The sequence below is a fragment of the Phyllobates terribilis genome, unplaced genomic scaffold (assembly GCF_046119375.1).
Source record: "Phyllobates terribilis strain yellow unplaced genomic scaffold, ASM4611937v1 Scaffold_4__5_contigs__length_816908805, whole genome shotgun sequence".
NCBI classification, from domain to species: domain Eukaryota; kingdom Metazoa; phylum Chordata; class Amphibia; order Anura; family Dendrobatidae; genus Phyllobates; species Phyllobates terribilis.
The window spans coordinates 424272765-424297047 of NW_027362764.1; positions in this window are offsets into that span (position 1 = coordinate 424272765).

Consider the following 24283-nt stretch of genomic DNA (forward strand, 5'->3'; position numbering starts at 1 on the left):
GGGCTTCCATAACACCTCAGCAGTGCCACAGGCTGATCACCTCAATGCCATGCCGCATTGATGCAGTAAGTGATGCAAAAGGAGCCCCGCCAAGTATTGAGTGCATTTACTGAACATACATTTCAGTAGGCCAACATCTTCTGATTTTAAAAACATTTTTCAAGCTGTTGTTATAAAGTATTCTAATTTACTGAGATAATGACTTATGAGTTTTCAATGGCTGTAAGCCGTAATCATTAACATTAACATAAATACACGCTTGAAATAGATCACTGTGTTTGTAATGACTCTATATAATATATGAGTTTCACTTTTTGTATTGAAGAACTGAAATAAATTAACTTTTTGATGATATTCTAATTTTATGAGAAGCACTTGTATGTAACATAGCTGGTGTCTACCACAGGTGGAGAGAGCTCGGCTTCTGAGCCTTCTCCACGCTTGCAGACACCAGCACAGACATATTTTTACATCTCTGTGTATTAAGGGGTTAAAGATGGGACCTCCTGTGATAATGTTGGAAGAGTCAGGAACTCTTTGGTTTATCCTTGCTTTGCCATTCCAGTGGAGTGCCCATGTGCACTATTTTATTAGTGATGGCATAACTTAGTAATATGCCATATTTTAGTATTGTGGAAAAAAAAACTTCTAACTAAAGCATGGTAAAATAACCGTATTGGTAAACTGAAACATCTGTGTTCCTGGCTTAGCGTTCAGAACGTAAAAATATGTACACTTCATCACACATCTAATAACTTTCTCTTATAAAAGTGTGGAGTTATTCATACTTGCTGTTAGTGTGAATCATTCAGGTTTTTGGATATTTTTTTTGCCACAAGTAAATGTAACAGTTGCTATTTATAGATGTTTGTAACATTGAACCCCACTTCTCAAATCCAGATTACAAGTAAATATACAGTAACAATAGTTGTGACCTTGTTGTTTCCAACTCACATTGTGAAAACATGTATTCACCAATTACATTCTGCAGAAAGAGCAAACAAAAGGGTGCACGTTTCCAACATAAAAAGTAACAAATGGAGATTGTTTATTTCCAATAATCACAACAAATATAAACCAGTTTACCATGACAATAAATTCTGGCTTTCCTCTAGATTACCATTTTTGACAGATCAGCAGTAAAGGAACATTTTGATTAATTCTATTTATTTTCATTCTATTGTGATTCAAAGCTGTTATATGTTTGTTTGGAAAAATCATGTTAGTTTGCAGCAAATAACAAGGGCATAAAGCATATCCCTTCATAAATAGGAAAAGCCTTATTTTATCTTTGTCTTATAAACTTATAGTAATTGCTGATACCTTGCAGCATAACATCACTATCATCATCAATCACTCGGTAATTTCATGCAAATAGAAGACATGGCAAACATGAATATGGAACCAGATATTTAGATCCATGCATGCATTTCATATTATTTATGATGTAACAATCCATCTGGCAAATTCAATTGCAGAGAAAACATTGAACAGGGCTACACAAGATGCTGCCTCGCTATACACAGAGCACTAACAGCGTCTCTTTTTACAGGCTCATGTATGCAATGAACATTTAATTCACGCTGAACTATGTATTTGACTGCAAAAGCTTTACCAGCAGATAACGTCATCATGGAACACTTAAGTGTATTAGATTATGGCACACAAGGTGTGACTGCATCCTGAAGGCTAAAAAGAGATTGTCATGCCTGGGTTTGGAGGCAGCGGTTTGTGAGATGTGGTACCATGGCAGTGACGGCTGGTGGGCTGGTAGACACCTCAATAAAACCAGAGTAAGAATATCTAACTAATCTCCCCTTAAAGGGGTTGTCGCATTTTTCCCATACTAAAATATGTCAAGCACCAAGGATGTACCATTATACCCCATCAATTTGTACTTCCTCTCATTCCGATTGACAGCACTCACTTGCCCAAAGCAAGCGCTGCTTGAAGTCAATGCATGTACCTGTACGTGCTGACACTGTATTTGACCAGTGGCTCACACCTGCTGGCATGCGCACAGTGTCCATTCAGGCATGCGCACAGTGTCCATTCAGGCATGCGCACAGAGTCCATTCAAGCGCGTGCACATTGTCCGAGCAAGCGTGAGACAGTAACCATGCAGGTATGAGCACAGTGTCCATTCAGGCATGTGCACAGTGTCCATTCAGGCATGCGCACAGAGTCCATTCAGGCGCGTGCACATTGTCCGAGCAGGCGTGAGACAGTAACCATGCAGGTATGAGCACAGTGTCCATGCTAGTACATGCACTATGTCCATTAAGGCGCGCGTACAGTGTCCATGCAGGTGTGAGCACAGTGTCCATGCAGACACACGCACAATGTCCATGCAGACACACGCACAATGTCCATGCAGGCACACGCACTGTGTCCATGCAGGCGCACGAACACTGTCCATGCAGGCGTGCTCACAGTGTTCATGCCAGCGTGTGCACATGGTCAACGCAAGTGTGAGCACAGTGTCCATGCAGGCAGGCGCACAATGTCCATGCAGGCGCGTGTACAGTGTCCATGCTGACGCACGTACAGTGTCCATGCTGGCGTACTTACAGTGTCCATGCAGGTGTGAGCACAGTGTCCATGCAGGCGCGCGTACAGTGTCCATGCTGGCGCACTTACAGTGTCCATGCAGGTGTGAGCACAGTGTCCATGCAGGCGCGCGTACAGTGTCCATGCTGGCGCACTTACAGTGTCCATGCAGGTGTGAGCACAGTGTCCATGCAGGCTCACGTACAGTGTCCATGCAGGTGTGAGCACAGTGTCCATGCAGGCTCACGTACAGTGTCCATGCTGGTGTGAGGACAGTGTTCATGCAGGCGCGCACACATAGCTTATTTCTGTGTCTGGGGAAGTGCTTAGACTGCAAATTGAAGGGACATAACGGTGTACTGAGCTTTTAGCCACCCTAGTTTTGCTCCAAAATCCTCTCATTTGCATATGAAATAAAACACTTTTTTCAGCCACTAAAACACAGATTTTTATCGGATCGCACACTGACCCTTGTTATTCAATGGCACAGTGCAGATCGACAATTTTTTTTTTAAATGACAAAATCTGTCTGTGGAAAAATCACTGCATGCTGCGATTTCACTCTATAATCAGGCCACATTCACTCCACACGTTGAGTATTTGGTCAGTTTTTTACCTCAATATTTGTAAGCCAAAATCTGGAGTGAAACATTTACCATTTTTTGCTATTAATTTCAAATATAGCATGCTGTAAGCAATGTAAGCAAATATAGCATGCTGTAAGCTGTAAAAATCTTTAAAAAAGCTCGTCAAAATGATGTTAACAAAAGAAGCCTTTAAAATGTTTGTAAAAAGCACATGAATTTTATAGCATTTTACAGGCCAAATGATGCAGGCAAAAAAAAACAACACAAAAAAGAAAGCTTAAAAACATTGCAGTAGAGCTTAAAAAACTAATATTGTCATAAAATAAGTTTACTTTTATTTACTTAAAGTCTCTTTTAGTATTAAAATAATGTTTAACATATAAAGAATAATGTGATATTGCAATGTGCATTTTCTTATCCTTGCCGCCTTGTATAAAGGGAAACATTTTAGGGTGACATACGGTATCACTTGAAATTAAAAAATAAAGCACAACAGCTGTAAAGAACTTAACAGGGCAGAAATACAATGACACAATACATTGAAAGGTAGCATATGTTATAACAAAAATCAATGTTAAATTGCACAGAGCAGGCATGATGTGAATGAACAGAATGAGATTCATGAGACTTCTGGGACACATATAAAATCACAGACATATATTAGGCAGGCAGTAATACTATGCAGGATGTGTTCTTATGAGCTGACAACTGTGGAGCATGAACAAGTCAGAGGAATATGTATTATTTAATCATTCCTGGAGACAACCTCTGGTCTAAGGAACCCGAGAGATCCTGGATTTTAATATGCCATAGAATACAGCAGTCTTATAGCTTAATGTGATGAGCACCATGGCAAAATAGGTAATGTGCAAGCACGGAAATCCAACATTGAATGAATTCTGTTACCTTTGGCTCTTTAAAGAACTTTACATATCTTTTAACTAAAGATAAATAGCTAAAATATACGCAAGTATATATATCCTGTGGCCAGGTCTCCATGGTTTTATAGTGTTTCTAGTGATATTTAAATTGCTTGCAACATTGTTACCTTAAGGAAACATTAAATCCTGCAATTTTACTGTGACTTGTGGGTGTCACACTGTGTTATTGTGGAGCTTTAGCCTTAAAGGCTTTGTATAGCTTTTACACGAAAGAATTACAAAATCAGGAGTAAAAAAATTGCACAAATGTCCAACCTGCAATCTCCACTCCTTTATTCATTGCAGTTCCCATATTAAGGAGTTTCCCTCCCAAGTAATATACAGTGGTGGCCAAAAGTATTGGCACCCCTGCAATTCTGTCAGATAATACTCAGTTTCTTCCTGAAAATTATTGCAATCACAAATTCTTTGGTCTTATTATCTTCATTTAATTTGCTTGCAAGGAAAAAAGACAAAAGAGAATGAAGCAAAAATCAAATCATTGATCATTTCACACAAAACTCCAAAAATGGGCCAGACAAAAGTATTGGCACCCTCAGCCTAATACTTGGTTGCACAACCTTTAGCCAAAATAACTACGAAAAACCGCTTCCGGTAACCATCAATGAGTTTCTTACAATGCTCTACTGGAATTGTAGACCATTCTTCTTTGGCAAACTGCTCCAGGTCCCTGATATTTGAAGGGTGCCTTCTCCAAACTGCCATTTTGAGATCTCTCCACAGGTGTTCTATGGGATTCAGGTCTGGACTCATTGCTGGCCACCTTAGAAGTCTCCAGTGCTTTCTCTCAAACCATTTTATAGTGCTTTTGGAAGTGTGTTTTGGGTCATTGTCCTGCTGGAAGAGCCATGACCTCTGAGGGACCGTTCTCACACTGGGCCCTACATTATGCTGCAAAATTTGTTGGTAGTCTTCAGACTTCATAATGCCATGCACACGGTCAAGCAGTCCAGTGCCAGAGGCAGCAAAGCAACCCCAAAACATCAGGGAACCTCCGCCATGTTTGACTGTAGGGACCGTGTTCTTTTCTTTGAATGCCTCTTTTTTTTTCCTGTGCACTCTATGTTGATGCTTTTTCCCAAAAAGCTCTACTTTTATCTCATCTGACCAGAGGACATTCTTCCAAAATGTTTTAGGCTTTCTCAGGTAAGTTTTGGCAAACTCCAGCCTGTCTTTTTTATGTCTCGGGGTAAGAAGTGGGGTCTTCCTGGGTATCCTACCATACAGTCCATTTTCATTCAGACGCCGACGGATAGTACGGGTTGACACTGTTGTACCCTCGGACTGCAGGGCAGCTTGAACTTGTTTGAATGTTAGTCGAGGTTCCTTATCCACCATCCGCACAATCTTGCATTGAAATCTCTCGTCAATTTTTCTTTTCCGTCCACATCTAGGGAGGTTAGCCACAGTGCCATGGGCTTTAAACTTCTTGATGACACTGCGCACGGAAGACACAGGAACATTCAGGTCTTTGGAGATGGACTTGTAGCCTTGAGATTGCTCATGCTTCCTCACAATTTGGTTTCTCAAGTCCTCAGACAGTTCTTTGGTCTTCTTTCTTTTCTCCATGCTCAATGTGGTACACACAAGTACACAGGACAGAGGTTGAGTTAACTTTAATCCATGTTAACTGGCTGCAAGTGTGATTTAGTTATTGCCAACACCTGTTAGGTGCCACAAGTAAGTTACAGATGCTGTTAATTACACGAATTAGAGAAGCATCACATGATTTTTCAAACAGTGCCAATACTTTTGTCCACCCCCTTTTTTAAGTTTGGTGTGGAATTATATCCAATTTGGCTTTAGGACAATTCTTTTTCTGTTTTTTCATTGAAGACAAATTAAATGAAGATAATAATACCAAAGAATTTGTGATTGCAGAATTGCAGGGGTGCCAATACTTTTTGCCACCACTGTATGTGGGATTTGATTTCTGTAAAGTGACATTGCTGTTTTCACTACCCTGCTGTAACCTTTACCAGCTCTTATATACTAAAGGACTGTATTCCTATACAGCTTTTGACTCACCCCCAGGGCCGTGGGGTACTCGGCAGCTGGGCCTCCGGCAGCCAGGGGATATCATGGTGGCTGGCCCGGTCCGTGACCCAGGGTGGTCAGTGAAATGGGGGAATACTTTTATATGGGTATTTTTGGTATTTTTCGTGACGCCACCTGTGGTGTCTGGTGAGGATCACCAGAGCTGCGACAGTCCACTGAGGCTGATGTTAGGGGCAGCTTAGTTTGTGCGGCTCCCCACACATGGAGCGGGGCCTCAGGGCAGCGTAAGTGCGGGGATGCAGGACAGAGGGGACCCAGCTGGGTCAGAGGAAGAATAGGCACACACACGACAGTTCACTTCAGTACCTTTACTGGTGGTGTTTTCAGGCACGATCCAGGGCACTTTAGGGTGAAGAGTGCATATCAGGACTCTCCCCAGTGAGCGGGTGTGGGGCCTCCTGTTCCTTGCCTTTCCCTGATAAGTTTCTGACCTGTCTGGAGCTAGGCCTAACTTGGTCTCTGTCTTGCACCTGCTGACCTGGTGGTAGGGCCTATTGGAGTTCGCACTCCCTGGTCTCTGGGGCTTCCGTGACTTCTGACCCTGGTACGTAATCAGCTTTTGGTGTTCCTGGGACATATAGTTCTCCAGGGGTTCCGGTTATTCCTGCTGGGGATATAGGCCCCTGTAGGCGCAGACCCGGTGTCCGGTAAATGATTATGGGGTGAGCGGGTTAAGCTCCTCTGCCCCCTATGTTACTTGCTTACTCCATTCGCCTTCAGCCACGCTCGGGGCCCTCACTAGGCTTCACACGGGCAGTAGGCCTCGCTACTTTTCACCGCTCTTTTGGCGTTGGCACGCCCTAGGCTCACTAACTCGAGCTCTCTGAGTCTGGACTGACCTGACAACCTCTCTGGCTGCAGCAGACTCATCTTCTCACAGACTCTAAACTGAACTGCCTAACTCCACCCTCCAGTATATATATCCCTATCCGGGCTCCCTCTGGTGGTCTGAGTTGGTAGGGTGGGGGTGTGTGAATGCTATGAGGGCCTCTTGTGGAGAAATCCGTCCATGCACCCCTCTGGGATCTGTGGCACCAATGTGCAGCAGGGCGCCACACTTTTCTTCTACAGACAAAGATAAAGCCTGTGTGTGATATTCTCTGCTCTGTGAACACAAACATTGATGTTGTCTGTGTGTGTGATCATCCTCAACTTGCAAACTCTGCAGTAGGTATTCTCCTCCCAATCTAGACTCTATGTATAACCTTTTCTATATCTGGTTTGTATCACTTAATGACCTTAAAAAGTGCAGCTGTGATAAGAGCATAAACAACATGCTATCAGTAAAGCATGTAGAGTCAAGTGTAAACATTGGTCTTAGTCCTTCGTTAGGCTTAGACGATATGGGCACAATGCGGACACAGACATTGATGCTGCCTTTGAGTGTGTCCTTTCTCAACCTGCAGACTCTGCAGTGGGTGCTCGCAATCTAGACACTAATATTTTGATGTGTATAACCTCTTTTTTCCTTATAGTATCACTTATTGGCGTTAATGCTGCGCTGAGATGAGGATTGGGTAAAGCATAGACAGTATGCTAGAAGTAAAGCATATAAATTCAAGTGTAAACATTAGCCCTTCGTTAGTCTTAGATGAGCATGAGAGCCACGTGAGAACAATTTCATTTAATAAATGCAATTTGACCAAGTTCCAGATTTTTTATTTAAGACAAGGCTGGACTGCTGTTCTACTAAATCATTTTGTATCAACTACTATCCACAGGCTATGAGAATTAGAGCATGCACCCTGCTTTCATCGAAGATGCCAAAAAGTGGGTGCAGCCTTCGTTTACTGAATGTCAGTAGCTGATGCTAACCCTAAGCCAACAGCATGTTACAAGCAGCAATAGCAGCAACACAGTATGCTATGCTACAGCAACTAAAAGACAATTTAGAAAGTTCCTTTAATTTACATTTAGGAAAATGAACAAAATGCATTATACAGATTTACATAGCTTTGAAATTGTAACATTCTTAATACTATTTAGTATTTGGTTTTACTGAATATTTTATTAAACAACTCAGTACATTCGATTTCTAAACAAAATATGAGTGAAATAAACGGGGTCCCTGACTCCCTGCTGTTCTACCTTATGTCGATATTTTGGCTGTATTAGTGTGGTAACTCTTTGCTCAAGGGGTGTTTCATACCTTTTATCTCGTTTATTGTGCATTCTGTGGTTTACAGGTTTGAGGTGTCGGCAATATTTGTATTTTTGCACTTGTCTGTATATAGACATTGAAATTGCAAGGTGCACATTTTTGACCAGTTGTTTTCCCATTCTGTTTGTATTATTGTGATCTTGTGTTGTCTCTATTCTTATACTGACTGTGGATTTCATTTTAGATGTATTAATAAGGATGCGGTTTTAACAGATATTTGTCTAGCACTGCTTTTTTTCTTTTTATATTTTTTAAAGTAGGCAATTATTTTTTTTATTTTGTAACTTACCCAAGATATACCTGTGTTTAAAAATACTCAAAGCTTAAACTGTAAATCAAGTTGTATGTTGCTTTCATGAGTTTTATTTATTTGGCAAATTATAATGGCCCCTCAGCCTATTCATTTCTGACAGGTGTTATATCTATCTAATATAAAACGCATCCATTTGAGCACGGACCCAAACCAATACAATATTTCTGCCACAACACTATCTACACTTTTCTTTGGGAGCACCAATGTCTTTATCTTACATAGCTAACTTTTTTGTCTATAATGAAATTAGAATACATTATAATAAATTTTAGATGGATGGATTTATGAGAAAATTATTTAGATTTTTTATGAGATGCTAAACAAGTTTCATTACACCAAAAAACCCTCTAATTGAAAAAGAGACAAATGATTTATTATTGACACACCCATATGGGGGTACTGTTATATTCACTATATGACTGTGGACATCTCTGTTATATGATTTATTATTGTACAACTTTTATTCTCTTCTCTTCTGTGATCATCTTGTGGTTTTACCTATACAGTCCTTAACAAGGATCAACTCATGCTAGCATTGCAGGTTTCTTTTATACCTTCCAATGTTTAAGCCTGGAAAAATTAATCAAATTGAGGAAGAGGGGTCAGAAAAACATTTGTTATGTTGTCTTTTGTTTATTTTTCCATTGGGACTAAAAAGTTATTACACATTTCTCATGTATAACCACCACTGGCGTAACTTGAAGCTCATGGGCTCCTATGCAAAAGCTCACAACTATTGCCAGTCTTTATTTGTAAAGGTCTTTTCATATGGGCCAAAGGCACCTTTTGGGCCCCCTAGGTCTCAGGGTCCAGGTGAGATTGCAACCCCTGCACCTTTAAGTTACGTCCCTGACAGCCACCACTGGCGGACACAGACAGAAAAGGTCTCATTTGTAAAAATAATGTTTAGGCCCATTGCAGCCCAATAGCTCATCATTATGTATAATTACACCAGCTTTGGAGGTGGAAATGGACCTCCTTACCTCTTGGACCCCTGTACGGCTGCACAGGTTGCACAAATGATATGTCTGCTCCAATTGCCATGCTACCTGGTGCCCTCTGTTTGCCTCCTGCTGCCTTCTCCACACATATTGGCATTCAATTTCTCTTGTTTCAAATATGGCCACTGCCATGGCATGAGGAGTTTAGTGGTAAATCTAAAGCATGTTTACTCGGCTTTTCCTTTTTATGAAATATTAAAAGAAGAGTTTTGAGTTAGGCTTACCACAGCATTCCCAATACCACTGAGGTGAACATCTTAGAATCAGGAGAAATGGTACTCAAATCTGAGCCGAGGCCACCAATTAGAGACACTATAAATGACAAATGTATGGTCTCTTTTTGGTCCCAAGATGGAGAGTCAATTTAGATCAATGGGCCTTGCTGATGCTAGTGTGAAATGAATGCATCTGCAAAAATGAAAATCAAAATGGTCCTACACATGACCACATAGTTAAGAAACGCTGATACTTAATGTCAAGTTTTGAGGAAAGGAAATATAAAATAATAATAAATGCACTTTTAAATCATTCTGAAATCAAATAACTTTTATTTGTAGAGGATAATAGAAAAAGTATTACAAATGATTGCTAAAGCCAGCTGCTAAACAAGAAAATAGAAATCTCTGAGCTAATGCCACTTGTCTTCACCCACATATTACATGAAACAATAATGAGAAATATGTCGAGGAACTAGAACATCTTGAGAAATGAACACTTCTTAATCTGTATTTTTCAAGGAAACCTAGTCTTTCCTAAAAAAAAAGCAAATCAAAAAGGTACCTGACTCATTAGTCAAAAGTATTATCTTGCCAAGGCAGGCACATAAAACAAAACATATTTACGACACCAAGATGTGAATGTTTATGATTCTTATCATCTCAGAAAATGAGAATGAATACTATTCTTTTCTAATCATGCTATTTCTGTGCTAGTCAACAAGCTGTTCAGGTCTGCATTGCAATGTCATAACATCTCAATGCGTCACTTAAAGAACTTATCAATTCAGACAGGTGTCTACTTGTTATCCTGCACCCCAAATGGTGTTGTAACAATGAGGATAAAGCCACCACTACCGTTATTTGCAGCAAAGAATATTATATTAGTACATTATTATATGTATTTATTTAAAAAATGTTTTTTAAACCATTCATACATTGCAATCCTAAATATAGAATTTAACACTCAGTGCCACGTTTTGACTTTCCTTACAGAGCCCCATTTTTAAAATGTAGGTTGTCACTTCATATGGTATTAACTTTGGAAAGTTTTTTCTGATCCCATGGATTCTGAGATTGCTTTTTTTTCCATTGCACATACATATTTATGTTAGTGATAAATTAAGGTGGATTTGTTTTGTGTTTATCAAAATATCTGAAATTTGCTGAAAAATGTAGAAAAATTATATATTTTTAAACTTTGAATTTTTATACCCTTATAACAGAAAGTAACACCATACAAAATAGTTAATAAATAAAATTTACCCTATTTATACTTTATGGTAACATTAGTTTTCAAATGCCCTTTTATTTTGCAAGAATGTTAGAAGGGTTAAAAGTTTAAATAAATTTACAAATCATATTTCTAAGGACCCCTTCACTTTTGAAGTTACTATAGGGGGCCTTTATTTCAGACTATTACCAACAAGACCCCATTTTAAAAATGTCATCCCTCACAGTATTCAAAACTGTATTAAGGAAGTTTATTAAACCTTAAAGAGCTTTGCAGGAAATAATATTAAGTGGAATTAAAACACGAAATTGTACATTTTTGTCATTAAAATTTGACATTAGCCTCAAATTTTTAATTTTTGCGAATGTTTACAGGAGAAAATGGAACCCACAATTAATTATGTATTGTCTATCAAACGCAACAATGCCCCATTTGTGGTATATATGAAAAGTAGAAGCACTATTTGATTTTCAGAGAGCAAATTTAGCTGGAATAGATAGCGGGCACCAGGTCACATTTGAAGAGCTTCCAAGATGCAAAAATCCCCTATAAAAAAACTAATTTTGGATACTATATCCCTCAAAGAATTTATTTAGGTGTACAGTGAGAATTTAAAACCCACAGATGCATCACAGAAGTTTTGTAACATTTTGCCTTGATAATGTAAAATTATGTTTTTTCCACTAAAATTATGCTTTAACACCAAATTTTTAATTTTCACAAGGGAAAAATGTGCCCCATAACTTGTAAATCTATTTCTCTAGAATGCAGTTGTCACGCAAAGTGTGGGAAAGACTTAGTACAACACAAAGGGAAGAGATAAAGGGAGCCCAGACTCTAGGGAAAGGGGGGAGTGGAGACCTCCTAGGCTGGTCTAGTTTCACCCTGTCCCCCCTAATGACCCTATATTGGCTCTTCACCAATCGCCGCACGCATGCCTCACCCTGTCTTTCAGTGGCGTATGGCTAAGGCTAGGGAAGGGAGGAGATGATCACTAGTCGATCCCTACTGAACGCTAAAGACAACAATGGAGGACAAACAGGGGAAAATTGCTTAGCTTTAGATGACTCCAGACAAATGCACACACGTCCTCAAGCTCCAGAGAGGAAGAAGTACTGCGCTTTCTAAAACCTTCACAATGAGTAATAAATATCGCCGACACCTCCCTCTGGAACACAGTAGGTATTTATACACCCAGGCCAGGGTGTTAATTAACCAGAGGAAGGTAGCAGCTGGGTCTTAGAAACAACCTCTAAGAAGATGTCTGTAAGGCAAAACGTAGAGATCTACTGCAACCCACTGCAGGGCGACTGTCACTTCAGACTCACCCATGACAGCAGTGATACTATTTACATTATGTGGTTGAAAATTACTGTTTGAAAATTTGAAGATTTGGAAGAGAAGAAGCACTATTTGAATATTGTAGTACAAATTTGGCTGAAATTTTTGATGACACCACTTATAGAGACCCCAATATGCTAGAAATGCAGAACTACCTGAAGTTATGCCATTTTAGAAGCTACATCCCTTAAGGAATTCACCTACATTTGTAATGAGCATTTTTATTTCAAAAGTGTTTCAACAATTTCTTTAACATTGGGCTGTGTGAAAATGTAACATTTTTTTTTTTTAAATAACAAGTATATTAAGCGCAAATGTTTTCATTTTTATATAATGGCTACTTAAAAAAATAAAATATACCAAAATGTATTACGCTACTTCTCCAAAGTATGACAATACTCTATATATATTCAAATGCTACTATTTTCGCACATGGTGGGATTCAGAAGGTAATGAATGCTATCTGGCTTTTGGGGAGCCAATTTTCTTCAAGTAGTTTACAGATGCCATTTGCAGAGCGCTTATGGTCCCAGAACAGCAGAAATTTCCAAAAAGTTACACCATATTGCAAATTACCCTTAGGCATTTTCTAGATATTAGTGTGAGATGTTGTTGCGGAGTCAAAATTGAAAATAAGCCACCGTTGTGCCCAATATATAATTCCTAGCTTGTGGCTCTGGAGACATGCAATTTATAAATTGTTGAATGAGTTGTCCACAACTTAACAATCAATGACCTCTCTCAATATGAGATCTGTGAAGACCTGACACCACTCACCAATTGGCTGAAAACTGAAAAGGAAGTGAACAGAACTAAGTGATGTATGGGTAGAAAAGAGCTGCACTGTGCATTGCTTAGTGCTCACTGCCGAGTACTGCAGTCAAACTCACTTAAATCGGTGATAAAGCACAGGAATGCTGTGTTCCACCTTTAAATTGTTGGGTCTGATAGTTCTTGGATCAGTTTTCAGCTGATTGTTAGGTGTGCCAATTGTCAGAAACCCACCAATCCATTGAATATGTCATCAATCATTAATCTCTGCTGAAAGTGGAATCTCCCCATACATCTCTGCCATACATGTCAATGTTAACTGTCATTTGGGCAGACTCCATGGCTCAGAAAGGGGCTATTTTACTTTGGGAATGTTAATTTTATTCAATAGGTTTTTGAAAGCCATTTCACTTTTCCAGCACCTTTGAAATACTAGTAACATAGAAAAACTAAATTTTTCCATTGACATATGGCAGGTCATTAACTTTTATGCCATTTTACACTGTTCTCTGTGGAGTAAAAGTGATAATACAACGTTATTCACCAAAAGCTATTGTATAATTTGAAAAGCTGGGCTAGGGCTTTTGTTTGCAGGTTTGCAGGTTAAGTTGAAGTTTTTATTGGTACCATTTCGTACAAACAAGTGAAGAAACCCTTATTATTAAAATACAAATGCTTAAAGAAGTTTTCCATTACTTGGACAACTCCTTGTCATACCCCACACTTGGACTGATAAAATAAAGAATCCTATACTCACTCACTCCCGAGGCTCCCATGCAGTTGTTGTGTTGTTGTGGCATGTGAACCAGGCACTCAATCAGGGCTCGAATTGAACATGAAGAGTAAGTCAGAGATCAGCTGCAGCCCTGACTTCCTTTTCATGTTCAATTTGACAGAAGGTGGGGACAGTGACGCCAGAACAGATTGGGACCCTGGCTCACGTGTCAAAACAACCGCACGGATCGCGAATGCCAACACCGCTGGAACAGGGCTGGCACAGGAGGTGACTATAAGCTTTTTTATTTTATCGGGGCCAAACATTTAGATCAAGAAGGGGTTGTCCTAGAAGTGGACAACCCTTTAAATGATTATACATTAAAAGGTGCAAAGTAAGAAAAAAGTAAAAAATCATCAAAAAATTAAACAAAACTAACAATCCAATAGGTGTACAGAAAAAATAGAATGTAGAAAAATAACCATTACAATATTCCTATAAGGCCTTGAATCATGAGCCCTACCTATCCACGGAGGTTGACACCCTAACAGGCAAAGCAAGTGAAGGCACCTCCGCTCTTCATTGTCTACCCCTGAGAGCCCCTATTCCAACCCTAGTAAATAGGTATTGTACCATTAAAACACAGATTCTACTAGAAATACAGACAAAAATAGTCTATAAGACACAAAAAAGAAGTAGTCTACTTGTGTGGCTACAGATGCGTCATATGGGTACAAGTCAAAATGTCATCTCGATAGTGTCCAAAACACGTGCACCTCCACAAGGGAGGTAAATAAATAGCCAGCTGCACAAGTATACCATAAATCTCACAGTATCCTTCTAGCAATGTGTCCCTATCAAAATAACTAGATAAGCAGTGTTAAAAAGGGTTCCATAAATGTACACTGTTCAAAAAAATAAAGGGAACACTCAAGTAACACATCCTAGATCTGAATGAATGAAATATTCTCATTGAATACTTTGTTCTGTACAAAGTTGAATGTGCTGACAACGAAATCACACAAAAATCATCAATGGAAATCATATTTATTAACCAAAGGAGGCCTGGATTTGGAGTCACCCCCAAAATTAAAGTGGAAAAACACACTAAAGGCTGATCCAACTTTGATGTAATGTCCTTAAAACAAGTCAAAATGAGGCTCAGTTTTGTGTGTGGCCACCACTTGCCTGTATGACCTCCCTACAATGTCTGGGCATGCTCCTGATGAGGTTGCGGATGGTCTCCTGTGGGATCTCCTCCCAGACCTGGACTAAAGCATCCGCCAACTCCTGGACAGTGTGTTGGTGGATGGAGTGAGACATGATGTCCCAGATGTGCTCAATCGGATTCAAGTCTGGGGAACGGGCAGGCTAGTCCATAGCTTCAATGCCTTCATCTTGCAGGAACTGCTGACACACTTCAGCCACATGAGGTCTGGCATTGTCCTGCATTAGGAGGAACCCAGAGCCAACCGCACCAGCATATGGTCTCACAAGGGGTCTGAGGATCTCATCTTGGTACCTAATGGCAGTCAGGCTACCTCTGGCGAGCACATGGAGGGCTGTGCGGCCCTCCAAAGAAATACCACCCCACACCATTACTGACCCACTGCCAAACTGGTCATGCTGAAGGATGTTGCAGGCAGCAGATCTCTCTCCACGGCGTCTCCTGACTCTGTCACGTCTGTCACATGTGCTCAGTGTGAACCTGCTTTCATCTGTGAAGAGCATAGGGCACCATGGGCGACTTTGACAATCCTGGTGTTCTGTGACAAATGCAAAACGTACTACACGGTGTTGGGCTGTGAGCACAAGCCCCATCTGTGGATGTCAGGCCCTCATACCACCCTCATGGAGTCGGTGCACATTTGTGGCCTTCTGGAGGTCATTTTGCAGGGCTCTGGCAGTGCTCCTCCTGTTCCTCCTTGCACAAAGGCGGAGGTAGCGGTCCTGCTGTTGGGTTGCTGCCCTCCTACAGCCCCCTCCACGGCTCCTGGTGTACTGGCCTGTCTCCAGGTAGTGCCTCCAGCCTCTGGACACTGACAGACACAGCAAACCTTCTTGCCACAGCTCGCATTGATGTGCCATGCTGGATGAGCTCCACTATCTGAGCAACTTCTGTGGGTTGTAGAGTCCGTCTCATGCTACCACGAGTGTGAAAGCACAACCAACATTCGAAAGTGACCAAAACATCAGCCAGAAAGCTTTGGCACTGAGATGTGGTATGTGGTCCCCACCTGCAGAAACACTCCTTTATTGAGGGTGTCTTGATAATTGCCAATAATTTCCATCTATTGTCTATTCCATTTGCACAACAGCATGTGAAATTGATTGTCAATCAGTGTTGCTTCCTAAGTGGACAGTTTGATTTCACAGAAGTTTGATTTACTGGGAGTTATATTCTGTTGTTTAAGTATTCCCTTTATTTTTTTGAGCAGTGCATATAAGTACAACATGTTCAGATGCTATGGTTTAGATGCATATGCAATATTTGTAGGTGGCTACCACTATATGAAGTTAACGAAATTGCATTGAGAAACAATTGGGGAAAGAGATGTACTTCTCTTAATAGGTGTCCATAATCATGTCCCCGAGGTAGTCACCTGCAAATATTGCATATGCATCTGAAACATACCATTTCATTTCACATCTAACTGTTATAACGTTTTTACGATTCACTAGTGGATTATAAATGCTCAATACACCCCTAGATGAATTCCTTGAGCTGTCTACAAAATGGGGTCACCTATAGAGATGAGCGGTGTTTGACTCGAACTGTTTGCCAATCTCAAATTCGAGCTGTTTTGGGTGGTGTTCGAACCGTTCAACGAACCCGAACGATTTGCAAAAAATCCGGCTATTCGAGGTTATGTTCGATAACTGTTCGTGCACCAAAATCGTAACTGGATTTTTTCACAGTAATACTGTTAATCAATGTTAATAGACAGTTTCAGTGTAGAGTGGGCGGGGGGAGGGGCAGGGAATGGATCTCTGCAGAAATAATGCCGATCTCCATTTTTTTTTTCTTTCCCGCATTTACAGTGGGGAGGTGCAGTCTGTCAGCCTATCAGCAGCGCACACATGCAGCAAAGTGCTTTTTTTTCACACAAGCAAGGGCATATGTCATTGGCTGTGCATGTCACATGTCCTTGCCCTATAAGACCCAGCCATTTTCCCCGTCGCCACCATTTTCTCACTGCTGCAGCTGAGTGTTAGACGGCACTGCTGCTGCTGTGGGCGCTATACTTTGTAACTGTGTGAATTGCAAGCGAATTTGCTCTTAAATAGAGAGATAGGTTTAGGGAGTAGGGACTAGTTGTAATTGCAGCCCTTTTGAGGGCTAGGTTACAGCAATTCCTAGCACTTTTTGCCAGGCAGGTCTGTGCCAGTGCTGTGCAAGTGTTTTTCACAGCATTTGGCAAGATCTAGCTAAGCCAATCCTTTTGGGCCTCTAGCAGTGTGTGTTAGTCAGTAGAGTAGCATATCTGGGTTGCAAGCTATACCACCTGTGTATCTAATACCAATTTTTTACTGCACATAGCCAAGTAAAACCTGTTGGGCATAGTAGCAGTGTCTGTTACTCATTGGAGTAGCCCATCTGTACCAAGCTACACCACCTTTGTATTTAATAACAATTTTTTACTGCATCTAGCCCAGTAAAACCTTTTGGGCATAGTAGCAGTGTCTGTTACTCATTGTAGTAGCCCATCTGTACCAAGCTATACCACCTTTGTATTTAATAACAATTTTTTACTGCATCTAGCCCAGTAAATACTTTTGGGCATAGTAGCAGTGTCTGTTACTCATTGGAGTAGCCCATCTCTACCAAGCTATAGCACCTTTGTATTTAATAACATTTTTTTACTGCATCTAGCCAAGTAAAACCTTTTGGGCCTGTAGCAGTGTTTGTTACTCATTTGAGTAGCCCATCTGTACCAAGCTACACCACCTTTTTATTTAATAACAATTTTTTACTGCATCTAGCCCAGTAAATACTTTTGGGCATGTAGCAGTGTCTGTTACTCATTTTAGTAGCCCATCTGTACCAAGCTATACCACCTTTGTATTTAATAACAATTTTTTACTGCATCTAGCCCAGTAAATACTTTTGGGCCTGTAGCCGTGTCTGTTACTCATTGTAGTGGCCCATCTGTACCAAGCTACACCACCTTTGTATTTAATAACAATTTTTTACTGCATCTAGCCAAGTAAAACCTTTTGGCATAGTAGCAGTGTCTGTTACTCATTGTAGTAGCCCATCTGTACCAAGCTACACCACCTTTGTATTTAATAACATTTTTTTACTGCATCTAACCCAGTAAATACTTTTGGGCCTGTAGCAGTGTCTGTTACTCATTGTAGTAGCCCCTCAGTACCAAGCTACACCACTTTTGTATTTAATAACAATTTTTTACTGCATCTAGCCAAGTAAAACCTTTTGGGCCTGTAGCAGTGTCTGTTACTCATTGGAGTAGCCCATCTGTATGGATATGCAGCGATACTAAATAACCAATGGTGCACAAGCTTATGGCCTCCGTATTGGGCAGAACAAGTGCTGACAAAAAAACAGACACTCCTGGAACTCTTCCCAATAGTGGTAGCAATAGAAATATGGGCCTGGCTAACAAAAATATACGCTTCATAACAAAAAACACCAGCCTAGCGCACTGCATTAATAAGATGGCATCATCGTCTCTCCCAGTGCTAGGCCTACTACGCCGGCTAGCATTCCTGTGCCTAAAACACAATGTATGGGACCGCGCTAGCCATGATGCTGAGGGGTCTAACGCTGCTGCTAATGCTTTATCACAATTCAATTGGCAGATTTTCACAGAGCTCCTCCCCAATGCCCACCCATCGGGCAACAGTTGCCCACCCTCCCTATGGGATCTAGTGGCGAATAGTTAATGCCATTAATCAGAGCGTCAGTTGCCCCGTCGACGTGGGAAGCATACAGTAAGGCATGGGAAGAGTGGACACGACTAGTAGCAGGCAGACGGGTTGACCAATGTGTACAAGCCAGATTACAAGTCACCATAGAATTTCTCCACCAGCTAATGATGAGGGGCATATCAGGGGCATCAGCGCAGCGGTGTCTGACCGGAGTAGCATTTCACTTCCAACTACTGAATTGGGGAGATGTGACAAAGAGATTCATCATCAAACAATCCATAAAAGGGTGGAAAAGAGGTCAGCCAAGTCAGGAGTGTAGACGTCCCGTCCCGTGTCACTAAAACTGATTTCTCACATCATATCCCTAAAACCATTAACATGACACTCACAATTTGAAGCAACACTACTGTCTACTGCATTTGCGATCGCCTTCTTCGGGGCGCTATGCATAAGCGAATTAGTCCCTAAATCCAAAATTACCACCAGTGGAGGCTTATTACACCAGGATGTAGTCATAGCCAATAATGCAATACGTCTACGCATAAGCAAATCGAAAACGGTTCCAGCGGGCAGGGGCACTTGGGTACTTCTACAATCCACAAACGGTACACTGAGTCGGGTAACAATAGTAAAAACATATATAACCATCAGATCACAAAGTAATTTCTTCCTATCACACAATGATGGAACGCCATTATCTAGATACGAGTTCCAAGCTATATTTAATAAATGCCTAACATCGGCAGGGAGCCACCCCAAAGATTACGAGACACACTCATTCCGCATAGGCGCGGCCACGGAAGCAGCCAGAGCAGGACTGTCAGAAATGGAAGTTCAGAGGATAGGGAAATGGCGATCCACGTGTTTAGCGAGATACATAAAACCGGACTTGTTATCCTAACGTGGTTTGTTTCTTTTACAGGTGACGCTAAGCCAACAGTGTGGGTGATAGGCCACTCGTATATATATTGGGCAGAAAAAAGGGCGAAAGTCCGCCAAGGCAGGGGGAAATTAGGGTTTCATAACACATATTTCAACTGGAGAGGTATTAGAGGCCAGCAATGGCCACAGGTACTAATGGAGGTAATCAAGGTAGGGAGAGAGGCAAGAGGTCAGGTAATCTTAGTTATACAGGCCAGGGGGAAACGACCTAGGTCATCACAGGAGCGCATAACTAATGGCAATAATGAAACTAGACACTGAGCGCTTCAGAGAATTTTTCACAAAACTAGCTATAGTATGGTCAGAGATTGTGCCGATAGTGGTATGGCAAGGTGCGCGAGACATCACGGCCATCGAACGGACAAGGCGGGTAATAAATATTCAGATGGAAAAATTTAGAAGAGACAGAGGCGGTGTAGTGATACGACACCGACAACTGGAAGGAGATAAAGCAGGCCTCATACGGCCCGACGGTGTTCACTTAATGGATATTGGACTGGACATATTCCTGTCAGGACTCCAGGACGGAGTGGAACAAGCGTTAAGAGTGATGGATGGGGGTCAGAGTCCTGCATATGAGTACGCAGGATCCTCCGTGGCCTGGAAATAGAAAGGACATGTTGGAGAGTTACACGTGATGGCCAACTTGGCGGTGTGGAGACACAGGGCATGCTGCAACAAGCTGAATTATTTTAGAAATAAAATGCCTTTCTAATGGAATGAGTATAAAGAGTTAATAAAGCTGTGACCGATCCTCACCCATCCAGTTGTAAGAGTTACATTATTGTATTGTCAAGGAAAGGGGGCGGTAGGGGGGCTGAGCGTCTGGGTTTGGTTGGGGGTCCCCACAGTCTAGCTAGGCTAGATGCAGTTAAAAATTCTTATTAGATACACAGGCAGTGCAGCTTGCTTCGCAGCTGGGCTACTACGCCCAAAGTATTGCCTGGGCTAAATGCAGTTAAAAATTCTTATTAGATACACAGGCGTTGCAGCTTGCTTCACAGCTGGGCTACTACGCCCAAAGTACTGCCTAGGCAAGATGCAGTTAAAAATTCTTATTAGATACACAGGCGGTGTAGCTTGCTTCAGAGCTGGGCTACTACGCTGACTAGCAGACACTGAAGCTTTGGATCAGACCTCTGAGTAAACAGCTCTTCAGACTCAACCAACTGTGTTACCCCAAGCCATACTGTATGTAGTTTCTTACAGTTAAAAGGGGGGGAGGAGTGATCCAACCCACCTGGAATTGACGATGCCAACGTCATGTAAAACATAGCAAGGGGACTCCAGAAAGAGTCTCGATTTTTTCCAAAAATTGTGGCACAGACACCACTTAAGTGGCATCAATAGCCCCAGAGTTGTTTAGAATGGTTGGTGAGGTGATATTACCAAATCCTCAAGCTTTTAGTCTCCCCAGGATGACACAGAGGTAGTAAAGTCCTTGCGGATCCATGATTTGTTCATCTTTATGAACGTGAGTCTGTCTACATTCTCAGTGGACAGCCGCGTGCGCTGATCTGTCAGCACACCACCAGCAGCGCTGAACACACGTTCAGAGAAAACGCTGGCTGCAGGGCATGACAAGATCTCCAAGGCATGAGTGGCGAGCTCCGGCCATTTTTCTAGATTGGAAGCCCAAAATGAGCAAAGGTCCAGTGACACAGTCATGGCTTCGATGTTCACTTGGAGATACTCCTGTACCATCCTCTCTAGGCGTTGACTATGTGTCAGACTTCTTGTCTCCTGTGGCCTTGCAAAGGATGGTCTAAAAAAGTGGTGAAATGATTCCACAAAATTGCAGTTACCAGCAGATACTGTGTTACTGTTACGGTTTGAGTGATGAAGACTCGACAGTTCCATGGTTGGCAAGTTAGAAATGTGAGATTCACTACGTGCACCACTGGTGTTTTGTGGAAAAGCACATGTAAGATTCTGCAACAGCCTCTGCTGATACTCCTGCATGCGTGAATCCCTTTCTATGGCAGGATTTATTTCAGCAAATTTACTTTTTTACCGGGGATCTAAGCGTGTGGCAACCCAGTAGTCGGGATTACTTCGAATTCTGACAATCCGAGGGTCATATTGCAGATAGTGCAGCAAGAAGGCACTCATGTGTCTTGCGCAACCAGGAGGACCAAGTCCTTGTTGTGTTGGTAGCGAGGTAAGAATCATGCTTCCTTCCTCTGCCCTCTCCCCCCAACCTCGCACAACAGAAATGTGATCAAGGTCTCCCTCATCTGATGAGTCTTACATGCCCATCGCCAGTTCTTCCTCCACTTCTTCCTCAGCTCCTGCACCTTCCTCAACAGTTTGGCTGCTACCATGCGCCCTGGTTAATCCCTCTCCCCCACCCTCCCATGCCTGCCGCCTTGGTGCTGCCGACCGTCTGGACCTTGGAGATGTTATCCCTTCCGCATACGACTCCTCCTCTACTTCCTCCACCTCCTCTTGTCCCACCACCTGACTCCGAATTCTGTTTAACTTGTGCTCCAGCATGTAAATCACCGGACTAGTCATGCTGATAATGGCATCATCAGCACTAAACATCTTCGTCGCCATTTCAAAACTGTGCAGAAGGGTGCATAGGTACCCGATCTGAGACCACTCCTGCAGCATGATTTGCTCCACCTCTGGATCTCGTTGGCCCAGGCTATACGTCAGAACATATTGCACCAGGGCTTGTCGGTGCTGCCACAGTCGCTGCAACATGTGCAGAGTTGAATTCCACCGTGTCGGCACATCGCATTTCAGCCGGTGAACTGGCAGGCCCAACGACTTCTGTAGAGATGTAAGTTGTTGAGCTGCGGGATGTGAACGGCGGAAGTGAGCACACAGCGACCGTGCCCTCTGCAGAAGGTCATCTAGTCCAGGATAGTGGGCTAAAAATTGGCCAGGTTCAACACGTGAGCCATACAAGGCACGTGTGTGACATTGCCCTGGTGAAGGGCCACACCCAGGTTTTCAGCATTGTCGCACACGGCCTTCCCTGGTTGCAGGTCCAGTGGAGACAACCATTCATGAAACTGGGTCTTCAGAGCTGACCACAACTCCTCAGCTGTGTGACTCACATTTCCAAGACATTTCAAAGTAAACACCGCCTGATACCGTTGAGCCCTGCAGTCCGCATAGTAAGGAGGTGTGCAGGATTCCTTCTGCGCAGTTACAAAGCAGGTGGCATTACCAGACAGGCTTTGGGTGCAGGTGGAGGACCGAGAGGAGGTTGAGGAGGCAGAAGCAGTGGAGGAACTTCTAGATAAAGAGGATTGACGCACAACTCTTGGGGACAGCAAGACTTGGACAGTAGCCCCTTGTCCTGCTGTCACCATAGTTACCCAGTGCTCAGTCAGCGACATCTAACGTCCCTGTCCATGCCTACTCGTCCAAGTGTCTGTGGTGAAATGCAACCTGTCACACACAGAGTTTCTCAAAGAAGCGGTGATGTTGTGTGCGACATGCTGGTGTAGCGCAGGCACACCTTTCTTTGAGAAATAGTGCCGACTGGGCATCTGGTACTGGGGCACTGCGACGGACATAAGGTCTCGAAAATCCTCTGTGTCCACCAGGCGGAAAGGCAGCATTTCTGTAGCCAACAGCTTGCAGATGGTGAAATTCAACCTCTTAGCTTTGTCATGGCTAGGAGGAAATGGTCTTTTACTTGTCCACAGCTGAGGGACCGAGGGCTGGCTGTTGTGCTTAGGCGGGGTTGGGTAGGGTGTCCCAGGCAAACTGCCAGTCTGTGAGGAAGATGCAGGCGGAAAAGTTAGGTTGCCTTGATCCAAAGGTGGTGCTCTCGATGTCGGAGAGCGCTCAACACCAGCTGGTGTTTCCACTTCCAAATGAAATGATGACCTGCCAATCACACTGGCTGTTGCAGGTAAAGAGGTGGCAGGTCTGCCTCCAAAAACATGTGTGACTGCTGTCCCCCCAGTCTCAGAGGATGAAGAGGTCGCGGATGCACAAGATGGGCAGATGGTGGTTGGCCCGGTCCGCTAGGCCGCATTGTAGCACAGTGAGCTTCCCACTGCAACTTATGCTTCATATCCATGTGATGGTTCATGCATGAAGTACTCAAACAATGGATTTTTTGGCCTCTACTTAGCTTTTGGTGACAAATATTACAGATAACACGAGTTGGGTCATCCTTATCGATCTGAAAAAATGCCCAGGCTATGCAAGGCTTAGAGCCCATGCGACCTGAAGAGCCACCACGACTTGTGGTCAGAGGCAGAGTTGTGGTTGAGGATGCAGTTGTTGACGTGCTTCCAGTACTCCATCTCTGTCCAGGAAGGCGCAACCTAACCTTGTCGTCAATAGCATCCTCCTCCACCTCCTCTGCTGACCTCATCGACTGGCTGACTGTGGGTTGACAGTAAGTGGGATTTCAAACGTCGTCATCATCACCCTGTCTGTTATCACACCCGTCGTCCTCAGAGCCAACCTCTTCCTGCCCTGACCGAAAAGTCAAGTTGTCGCTCCAATCAGGTATTTGAGTCTCATCATCATCTTCATCATTGTCTCCACCAACAGGAGTTACAGTTTGGGAACGAGGGTCTACATTATG